The sequence below is a fragment of the Coccinella septempunctata genome, chromosome 8 (genome assembly GCF_907165205.1).
Source record: "Coccinella septempunctata chromosome 8, icCocSept1.1, whole genome shotgun sequence".
NCBI classification, from domain to species: Eukaryota; Metazoa; Arthropoda; class Insecta; order Coleoptera; family Coccinellidae; genus Coccinella; species Coccinella septempunctata.
Genome location: NC_058196.1, coordinates 31,905,559 through 31,915,534, shown reverse-complemented (window position 1 = coordinate 31,915,534; position 9,976 = coordinate 31,905,559).

The window sequence follows — 9,976 nt, the reverse complement described above, 5'->3', positions numbered from 1 at the left end:
CAGCCTTGAAATTCAATGTCGCTGTAATTCTACAACGTTCTATGAAATTTCCGCTGTAATTCTCCCTCGTAAAATGTAATTGTCGCTGTAATTCTACAACGTTCAATGAAATTTTCGCTGTAATTCTCCCTCGTAAAATGTAATTGTCGCTATAATTCTACAACGTTCAATGAAATTTCCGCTGTAATTCTCTCTCGTAAAATGTAATTGTCGCTATAATTCTACAACGTTCAATGTAATTTCCGCTGTAATTCTCCATAGTAAAATGTAATTGTCGCTGTAATTCCGTCAGCTATTGGACTAACAAGGAGAAATTCGTTTATCAGGAGAATGTTTACTACAATTCTTCGTGGTTGGTTCATGATTATAGCTCAATTCTTCGAGATGCGGCGTAATCTTTGCTATATTCCGCCGATATCTCTAGAGCTCATTACAATCCGTTGGAGGCTGACTAAAATCTTCGTGAATATAACGATACTTCATCAGAATCTATAGGCAGATATCGGGTGTAATTTTTTCATCGCACGCGGACGTATCGAATGTTACTAATACTAACCCAGAAATCCACAAACCCCGGAGGCGCGAAATTTGACATTCAAAAACAGCTCCCGCCGGCCGTACGCGAGTGAGAGGGGCAGAAGGGGGTATCAAATATTCATGCAGAAACGGCGGCAGCTGTATCGATTCATCATCCCCTCTGACCTCTCGTGCCCCCTTATCGTGCCCTCGCGATCTACCTGAACGTGCGGAGGTGAATAACAAACTCGCCCTCTGCCGGAACGTCGGTCGGGCTTTCCACCCGGACGACGGGAATAGAACAAGGTGGTTTCTGCCGGATGATAACGAATGGGGAAACTTTTCGACGGGGCGGATTGTCGGAACCGCGAAACGAACGGCTCCTCTGGGTGTTTTTCGAGGTGAATTTTGTTTTTGAAGATACGGACCGACCGGAAAGTAATTAGGGGAGGGTATGATTATAATTAGGGGTTATATGAGTCCCCCAGCATTCACAACCTTATGTAGGTAAAGATGATACATGTCGGTTATTTCATTATTTGGAAAATTTTCGATAGTCAGATTTCGAATGGTTTTTCTCCAAATAAAGGTAGCCGTAGATGGAAATGTGATACATATTCTGAAAGGGCAACTCTTCTAGTTGAAAATCTGAGAATTTTATCGAGCTCGATGCAGCCGTTCGGTCTTGATTGAATAAAATTTTTCTATTAAATTCTCGAATAATAACGGAGATATTTGTTGTTTGTTTCTAGCACTGTTTCAAATCTGATAACTTGAAATCATATTGAAATGGAGAAGTGTATTCCACATTATTTCGGTTTGTTACAGACTTGTCACAAATAGAGCGCAAATATAGAACAGCGCGCGTATATCCTACTAAAACTGCGAACAAGCATTCCTGAAATAGGTGGCTCAAGCAAGAGTTTATTACGTATTAACTTTGATGTTTCATGTTAAAATTAAAAAAGAACTATAACCTTTTAAGTAATTTTAACTGACCCCATCTTTTTGGGAATTTTTCGAAGGTCAACTTTTGACACGCGTATCTCCCACAAAAATCACCGTTGATCTAAATGTGATACAAATTCTGAAAGGGCAACTCTTCTAATTATGAATGTGAAAATTTCATGGTGCTCGATACAGCCATTCGGTCTTGACGATTATTTCATTGATTGAATAAAATTTTTCTATTAAATTCTCGAATAATAACGGAGATATTTGTTGTTTGTTTCTAGCACTGTTTCAAATCTGATAACTTGAAATCATATTGAAATGGAGAAGTGTATTCCACATTATTTCGGTTTGTTACAGACTTGTCACAAATAGAGCGCAAATATAGAACAGCGCGCGTATATCCTACTAAGACTGCGAACAAGCATTTCTGAAATGAGTAACTCAAGCAAGAGTTTATTACGTATTAACTTTTCATGTTTAATGTTGAAATTAAAAAAGAACTATAACCTTTGAAGTAATTTCAAATGACCTTATCTTTTTGGGAATTTTTCGAAGGTCAACTTTCAACACGCGTATCTCCCACAAAAATCACCGTTGATCTAAATGTGATACCAATTCTGAAAGAACAACTCTTCTAGTTATAAACCTGAAAATTTCATCCATTTAGCTGCAACTGTTCGGTCTTGACGATCATTTAAGTGATTCCATCTTTTTGGAAATTTTTCAATAGTCTTCGTTCGAGAAGTTTTTTTCTCAATGAACATAACCGTAGATGCAAATTTGATACATATTCTGAAAGACCAACTCTTCTTATAATAAATCTGAGAATTTCATCTGTCTGGGCGCAACCCTTCGGTCTTGACGGATTCTCAAGTGAAATATGCAATTTCTGAAAAATGCCATTTACGAGATGAAAACCTAAACGAAGGGAGACAGGCTTTCGGAATTACTCGCAATAGATAAGGCGTGTTCGAAAACCTATATTTTCATACCAAAATTTCAAATATCTAACCCTGTTCAGGAGAAATTTTTGTTTTTCCACTTTTCATTTTCGAGTTGACTTCGAAGAGCTCTCTGGAGTGCAATTCTCTATTGAAGCATCAACTGTTTGGTTTTCTACAATCTTCGGAATAAATTCTATGCACTCCATATCCTAGGATAGTAATAGAACATTCTGATTTTCAGACAGAGCAGCAAAGAGGTCGTTTTAGGGGGTCTAACCCCTTGCTCATATTTGACCAAAAAAATTCAAGATTTTCGAAATCGAGTTTTTGTGCTTGGGTGGAAGCCTAGGCAACGCTGATTATATAACCGGAAATCCCAATCGGATCACACAAATATAACAGGAGATATAGCAGATTGAAAATTGCAATTTTTGAAAAATGCCATTTCTTAGATGAAAATCAAAACGAATGGAGCTGAGCTTTCGAAATGGCTCGTTATGGATTCAGCGTGTTCGAAAATCTATATTTCCATACCAAAATTCTGAATATCTGGCACTGTCTTCAAGTGATTTCATCTTTTTGTAAATTTTTCGAAAGTCAACGTTAGAGTAGTTTTTCTCTCAATATAACTAACCGTAGATGGAAATGTTGTACATATTCTGAAAGAGCAACTCTTGTAGTTATGAACCTGAAAATTTCATGTAGATCGATGTGGCCATTCAGTCTTGACGATTATTTCATTGGTTCCATCTTTTTGGAATCTGAAAGAGCAACCCTTCTAGAAATAAATCTCAAAATGTTGTCTACCTCGGTGCTCGGAAAAAACCGTGATTGATGTCATGGCATAAAGAAAAGTAAAGACCGCCTAACCGGCTCCAATCAACCAGTTAATCGTTTTAATCGCCCTCATCATCTACAAATACCGGGCGAACGTCGTTTGTATGCTACCCTTGTTGCGACACGGCCGAAAGAAAATTGTGAGGGGCGCCACACGTAAATCAAGGGGGGTTAGAAATTGGCAGAGGAGGGTGGATCGGGAGTGCGTTGGACACATAGCTGCAGGCCACCAGGACTTCATTTACATTTCCTATCAAACATCGCCGCGGGCGTCTTTGGGGGCACGGGGGTGAGGTCTGTAATTTCGTTCAGTTCGGAAATGTTTCTTGTTAAATTTCAACAATGGTCCTTTGAGGACGCCTTGTTGTTGTGTGCGTTGAGAAAAAAAAATCTACGATATGATGTCATTTTTTATGGAAAGTTTAGTCCTATGCCTGTGATTTTGTATGATGTTTATTTGTAATATCTGGTTTATCCCCTTTTTTGAATATTGAAGATTTTTTATTTGAGCCAGATTTTCGAAATCGATTTTTAGTAGTAGGATGAAAGCCTATGCAATGCTGATTATAGAACCGGAAATCCCAATCGGATCACACGAATATAACAGGAGATATCGCAGATTGAAAATTGCAATTTTTGAAAAATACCATTTCGAAGATGAAAATCTTAACGAAGGGAGACAAGCTTTCGAAATTGTTCGCAATAGATTCAGCGTGTTTGAAAACCTTTATTTTCATACCAAAATTTCAAATATGTGGCCCTGTTAAGGAGAAAATAATTTTTTTTATTTTTCCACTATTCTTTCATTTGAGTTGACTTCGAAGAGCTCTCTGGAGTGCAATTCTCTATTGAGGCATCAACTAGTTGGTTTTATACAATCTTCGGAACAAATTCTATGCTCACCATATACTAGGATAGTAATAGAACATCCTGATTTTTACACAGAGTAGCAAATAGTTCATTTTAGGGGGGTCTAACCCCTTCTTGCTCATGTTTTACCCAGAAAATCGAGATTTTCGAAATCGAGTTTTTGTGCTAGGGTTGAAGTCTAGGAATTTCTGATTATATAACCGAAAATCTTAATTGGATCGGAGGAATATAACAGGAGATATCGCAGATTAAAATTTGCAATTTTTGAAAAATGCCATTTCCAAGATGAAAATTTAAACGAAGGGAGATAGGCTTTCGAAATTACTGGCAATAGATTCAGCGTGTTCGAAAACCTATATTTTCATACCAAAATTTTGAATATCTGAAACTGTTCAGGAGAAAATAATTTTTTTTGTTTTTCCACTTTTCATTTTCGAGTTGACTTCGAAGAGCTCTCTGCAGTGCAATTCTCTATTGAAGCATCAACTGTTTCGTTTCCTACAATCTTCGGAACAAATTCTATGCACTCCATATCCTAGGATAGTAATAGAAGCACTGATTTTGACACAGGAGTGCAAATATGCCATTTTTGGGGGGTCTGACCCCTTGCTCATTTTTGACCCAAAAAATCGAGATAAGGAAATCGAGTTTTTGTGCTAGAGTTGAAGCCTTGGTATCGCTGATTATATAACCGAAAATCTTAATTGGATCGGAGGAATATAACAGGAGATATCGCAGATTGAAAATTGCAATTTTTAAAAATGCCATTTCCAAGATGAAAATCTAAACGAAGGGAGATAGGCTTTCGAAATTACTCGCAATAGATTCAGCGTGTTCGAAAACCTATATTTTCATACCAAAATTTCGAATATCTGACACTGTTTAGGAGAAAAAATTTTTTTTTCCATTTTAGACAGAGGTGCAAATAAGTGATTTTAGTGGGGTCGAACACTTGCCTTTTTTTCGACTCAAAAAATCGACCCAAAAGACTCATAATATCCACCCTCCTGAAACGTCCGGACGTATGCAATCCAGTATCATATCCTTCCACGACAATATTCCCTCAATTTCAACTCGACTACCTCTTGACCTGCCCTTTGATTCAAAGAACTTATTGTCGGCCGACTTGATTAAGCACACTCGGGGGTATAAAGCCTCCCCGAACAATAACTCCATATTCTAAAGTCTACGCCGGGGCTCAATAACACTCGAATAGGTAACTTTGAAGCTAAATTGGATTGGCTTTCGAATGCACCATCGTGTCGCGGAATTTTTGTTGGGGGAGATCGGGAAGGGGCGAAAGGACAAAAGAAATGATAATATGTGCATAAATCATAAAATTCGAGGATGTCTCCAAGGATTTCGCAGAGGCAACTTGTACGGCTTGACACGAAATCTGCGACAACTTGGTATTATTGTTTTACTGGCTTGAAAAAAAATAAACATATATGTATATTATTTCAGTAAAATTCTAGGCCAAAAACACTATTTAATAACTATGAGTCCTGTCGCTGTAAAACACGCCCTTACTTCCGCCAAAACTGACGTTTACAACAATCTTCTCAATTTCGAATTGCCCATCAAGAATATAAATACGCTGATTGTGAATTTCAGTACCAACACAACAACCAGTAACGAAATGAAAAATAAAGAACGAGCTGTGTACGAAGACACCACACAAAGATGAGCACTACCTCAGGAAAATCTACGCCAATGCATGGACTGATCACGAGCAGACAAAAATTCGAAAATTTGAAGTGAATGTCCTGATATCTGGGTGATCCATAATAGGTGAAAGAAAACACTATACCAGATAAATTACTTAGGTGATATTTAATCTCTCAACATGTTTCGAACTCAATAAAGCTCATCTTCAGGAGTAATCCCGTAAATGAAGCTGAAAAACATGGAGAAAACATAAAGAAAGCTTAAAAACAAAACAAAGCATAAAAACAATCAAATACTAAAAGCAATGTAACTTAACGAGTAAAATGACATGATGGAATGATGAAATGAAACAAAATGATCAAAAGTCATAATGAACGAAAATTAGTTGAAGAAACACACTGGATGAAAATGGTCAATACAAAATAGTGAAAATTCATTCATTTTATGTTACTGAACTTTTATCACATATTTTGTACTGACCATTTTCATCCATAAAAACAATCAAAAATTAAAGACAATGTAACTTAACCAGTAAAATGACATGACGAAATGATAAAATGAAACAAAATGATCAAAAGTCATAATGAACGAAAATTAGTTGAAGAAACACACTGGATGAAATTAGTCAATACAAAATAGTGAAAGATCATTCATTTTACTGGTTAAGTTACATCGTCTTTAATTTTTGATTGTTTTTATGGATGAAAATGGTCAGTACAAATAGGTGATAAAAGTTCAGTAACATAAAATGAATGAACTTTCACTATTTTGTATTGACCATTTTCATCCAGTGTGTTTCTTCAACTAATTTTCGTTCATTATGACTTTTGATCATTTTGTTTCATTTTATCATTCCGTCATGTCATTTTACTGGTTAAGTTACATTGTCTTTAATTTTTGATTGTTTTTATGGATGAAAATGGTCAGTACAAAATAGGTGATAAAAGTTCAGTAACATAAAATGAATGAACTTTCACTATTTTGTATTGACCATTTTCATCCAGTGTGTTTCTTCAACTAATTTTCGTTCATTGTGACTTTTGATCATTTTTGTTTCATTTTATCATTCCGTCATGTCTTTTTACTCGTTAAGTTACATTGTTTTTAATTTTTGACTGTTTTTTTGCTTTGTTTTGTTTTTTAAGCTTTCTTTATGTTTTCCCCATGTTTTTCAGCTTCACTTACGTGATTACACCTGAAGATGAGCTTTATTGAGCTCGAAACTTGTTGAGAGATTAAATATCACCCAAGTAAATTATCTGGTATAGTGTTTTCTTGTACCTATTAGGAATTAGCAAAATTCTCAAATTTGTCCCGATTAAATCAAAGTAAAACGAGACCCCAAGCAATCAATAACCATCGGGCCACTCGATACAACGAAGGCAACTTTCGAAGCCCACTTGATACCGCCTAATGAACCCTCAAAATCCCGGTCTCCGGACACGCAACAACATGAATAATTTAAATCCGTAATTCGCCGTAAGAATCGGCCAGACGAGGCAACGTGGCACAGGTATTGATCTCCGCCGCCGCCGCCGCGCCGCGACGCCGGCTCACCCCGCCCCTACGCCGCCCCCAACCCCTGAACTCCGCCCCCGCGTCGGAAAATTTCCACCGTGCGATTTTTGGCCGAGGCCCGAAACGGCGGTACGTGATTGATGTCGCTTTTCGACGTTTTTCCCGCTCGGAAAATTGCCCCGACGTAAGTTGTGGCCGTTTTATTGGACGCACAATCTTCGGGGTATCTTTTTGCGGTCGCTTTATCGCCCTCGATGCCGGAATTACGCGAAGGCACGTCATTGTGTGTTATCTCTGCGAGGATGTCGGAAAATTCGAGTTTTTCCGGCTATGAAATTTTATTGGGGCCTTGGAAATGGAATTCTATGATGGAGGGGACAATCTATTGGGTACGAGAAAGCTTTTACTCTAAGCACACCTCTCTACCCACTAGAATACATCTGTAACATCAAAAGGAAAAGGCATGTCCCAAGAATAGAACCTTGGGGAACATGACGAGCTCCAAAACCATCCTGTCAAGTCTATGTATTGAAATATGTCGAACTGAATGTTGCGGAACTCAGTAAAAGCTTACACGTGACATAATAACGTTCATATCTGGTAGTAACGTTGATTAAACGTTACTCGTTGAATTATACAACCTGTACGTCGAAACCTAAATTCAACCATATGTTGATTTCACCTTTGATCAACGTGTATTATGATAGAAACCAATTCGAAACGTGTTTTCAACGTGTTTCTTCAACGTTCATTCAATATGAAGTTAAAACGTAACATCAACGTTGAATAAAAACCGTTCAAGGACAGACATTTCCTTTTAGTTGTTTCTCAACGTATCTTCAATAATAAATAACGTTAAGTTAACGTTGAATTCAACGACGAGTTACTCTAACCACCAATAAGAAACGTTTCCTTATCGTTTTTCCCCAACTTATCTTCGATAAAGAGTACGAAATTTAACAGCAATATTGAATACGAAATTATTCAACAACTGGTTACTTTCGCAACCAATTTGAAACGCGTTCTCAGCGTGTTTACTCAACGTTTGTTTAATATGGAGTAAAAACCTAACTTCAACGTTGAATAAAAACCGTCCAAGAACCACGAATAAAAGACGTTTAATTTTTGTTGTTTTTCATTGTAATAAGAAAAGTGAAATCAACGTTAAATTCGAAACTATTCAACGACGAGTCACTCTAACCACCAATAAGAAACGTTTCCTTATCATTTCTCCCCAACTTTTCTGCGATAAGAAGTACGAAATTTAACAGTAATATTGAATACGAAACTATTCAACAACTCGTTACTTTAGCAACCAATTTGAAACGTGTCCTTATCGTGTTTCCTCAACGTTTATTCAATCGGATGTTGAAAACGTTATATCAATGTTGAATTAGGTACGTTTTTGTGTGTTACCTGTGAGACTGAAAATTAGACTGTTTCAACGGTAAAATTTCATTACAGGGATCTAGAGGTATTGGAAATGGAATTTCATGATGGTAACAATAATTTTATGAATCAAAACTCGAATACCCTCACCTATCCATAAGTTCAATATGTTGAAATTCAGTTCACGATCGTCTCTCTCCTGATATAATTATTATTGATCTTCTTGAAATCTGTCTCGCAAATATAATAGCCAGCTTTTCGAGAAATAACAAGGTTATCAGAGTACATATTACGATTTCGTGAAGCAGATATAATCAGTGGACTAGAAAAAAGCGAACATTTTGTGATGTGTAATCATCTATTTTTGAGGATCCTCTTTTTAATGGATCGAGGTCAGGGAATCATCCTTATATATTATAGAAATTGTTTTTTTTCTCTTCGGTTTCGGACTCGATTAAAATTTGGGTGCTCTAATAGAAAACCCTTGCGTTAAACTTGTGTGAAGATATAGAAACGCTTAGTTCGAAACAATAGGATATATATTATGACATCAATATTCAAACATGTGTAAAGTGAAATTCAATATCCCCTCGTAGGAAAAGTTACGTGTTTGTCATTAGTAAAATTTTTCCCATCGAAAATTCTCTTCAATTACCAACAAACTGTTGTAAGTTCTCATGAATGATATCAACGTTATATCCACCTGAACATCAAAGCCACGAGAGTGGATGAATCCAATATCGCATTATGGAAATAGTAGATAAGATCAGCAAACAAATTATCCCTCATTCCGCTGATGAAAAACCAAGCCGAGAATAGAATGTAAACAAGCAGAAATTGGTTCTTGGGGTTGCGTGTTTCCTACGGCAGCAAAATATTTAATAATTCTTACGCGACGACAACATAGACCTAGTGGGTAGGAACAAGCTTGGTCGATTCATGTTGAAGAGAGTATTTTTTTAATTTGAATCTGAATGATCTTGAAATACGAATACAGTAAATCATAATAATGATGTGTCGATGTTAATCTACCCCTTGTGGAATTTGGAATTTTATATTTTATCAACTGAATGATTTCGTACATTGTGACCCATTTATAACTCATACATATGATGATAGCGGTGTACCAATGGATAATGGGGTTCCTATAACGACTCATCTGATTAGCATAATTACGAACGTTTCAAGTGGTACATGAGAGATCAATCAGCGCGTTCTTGTGAAGAGAAGTAACGAGCGAATACTGATTTGGGTTTTGCGAAATATTGGAACATTTGTAT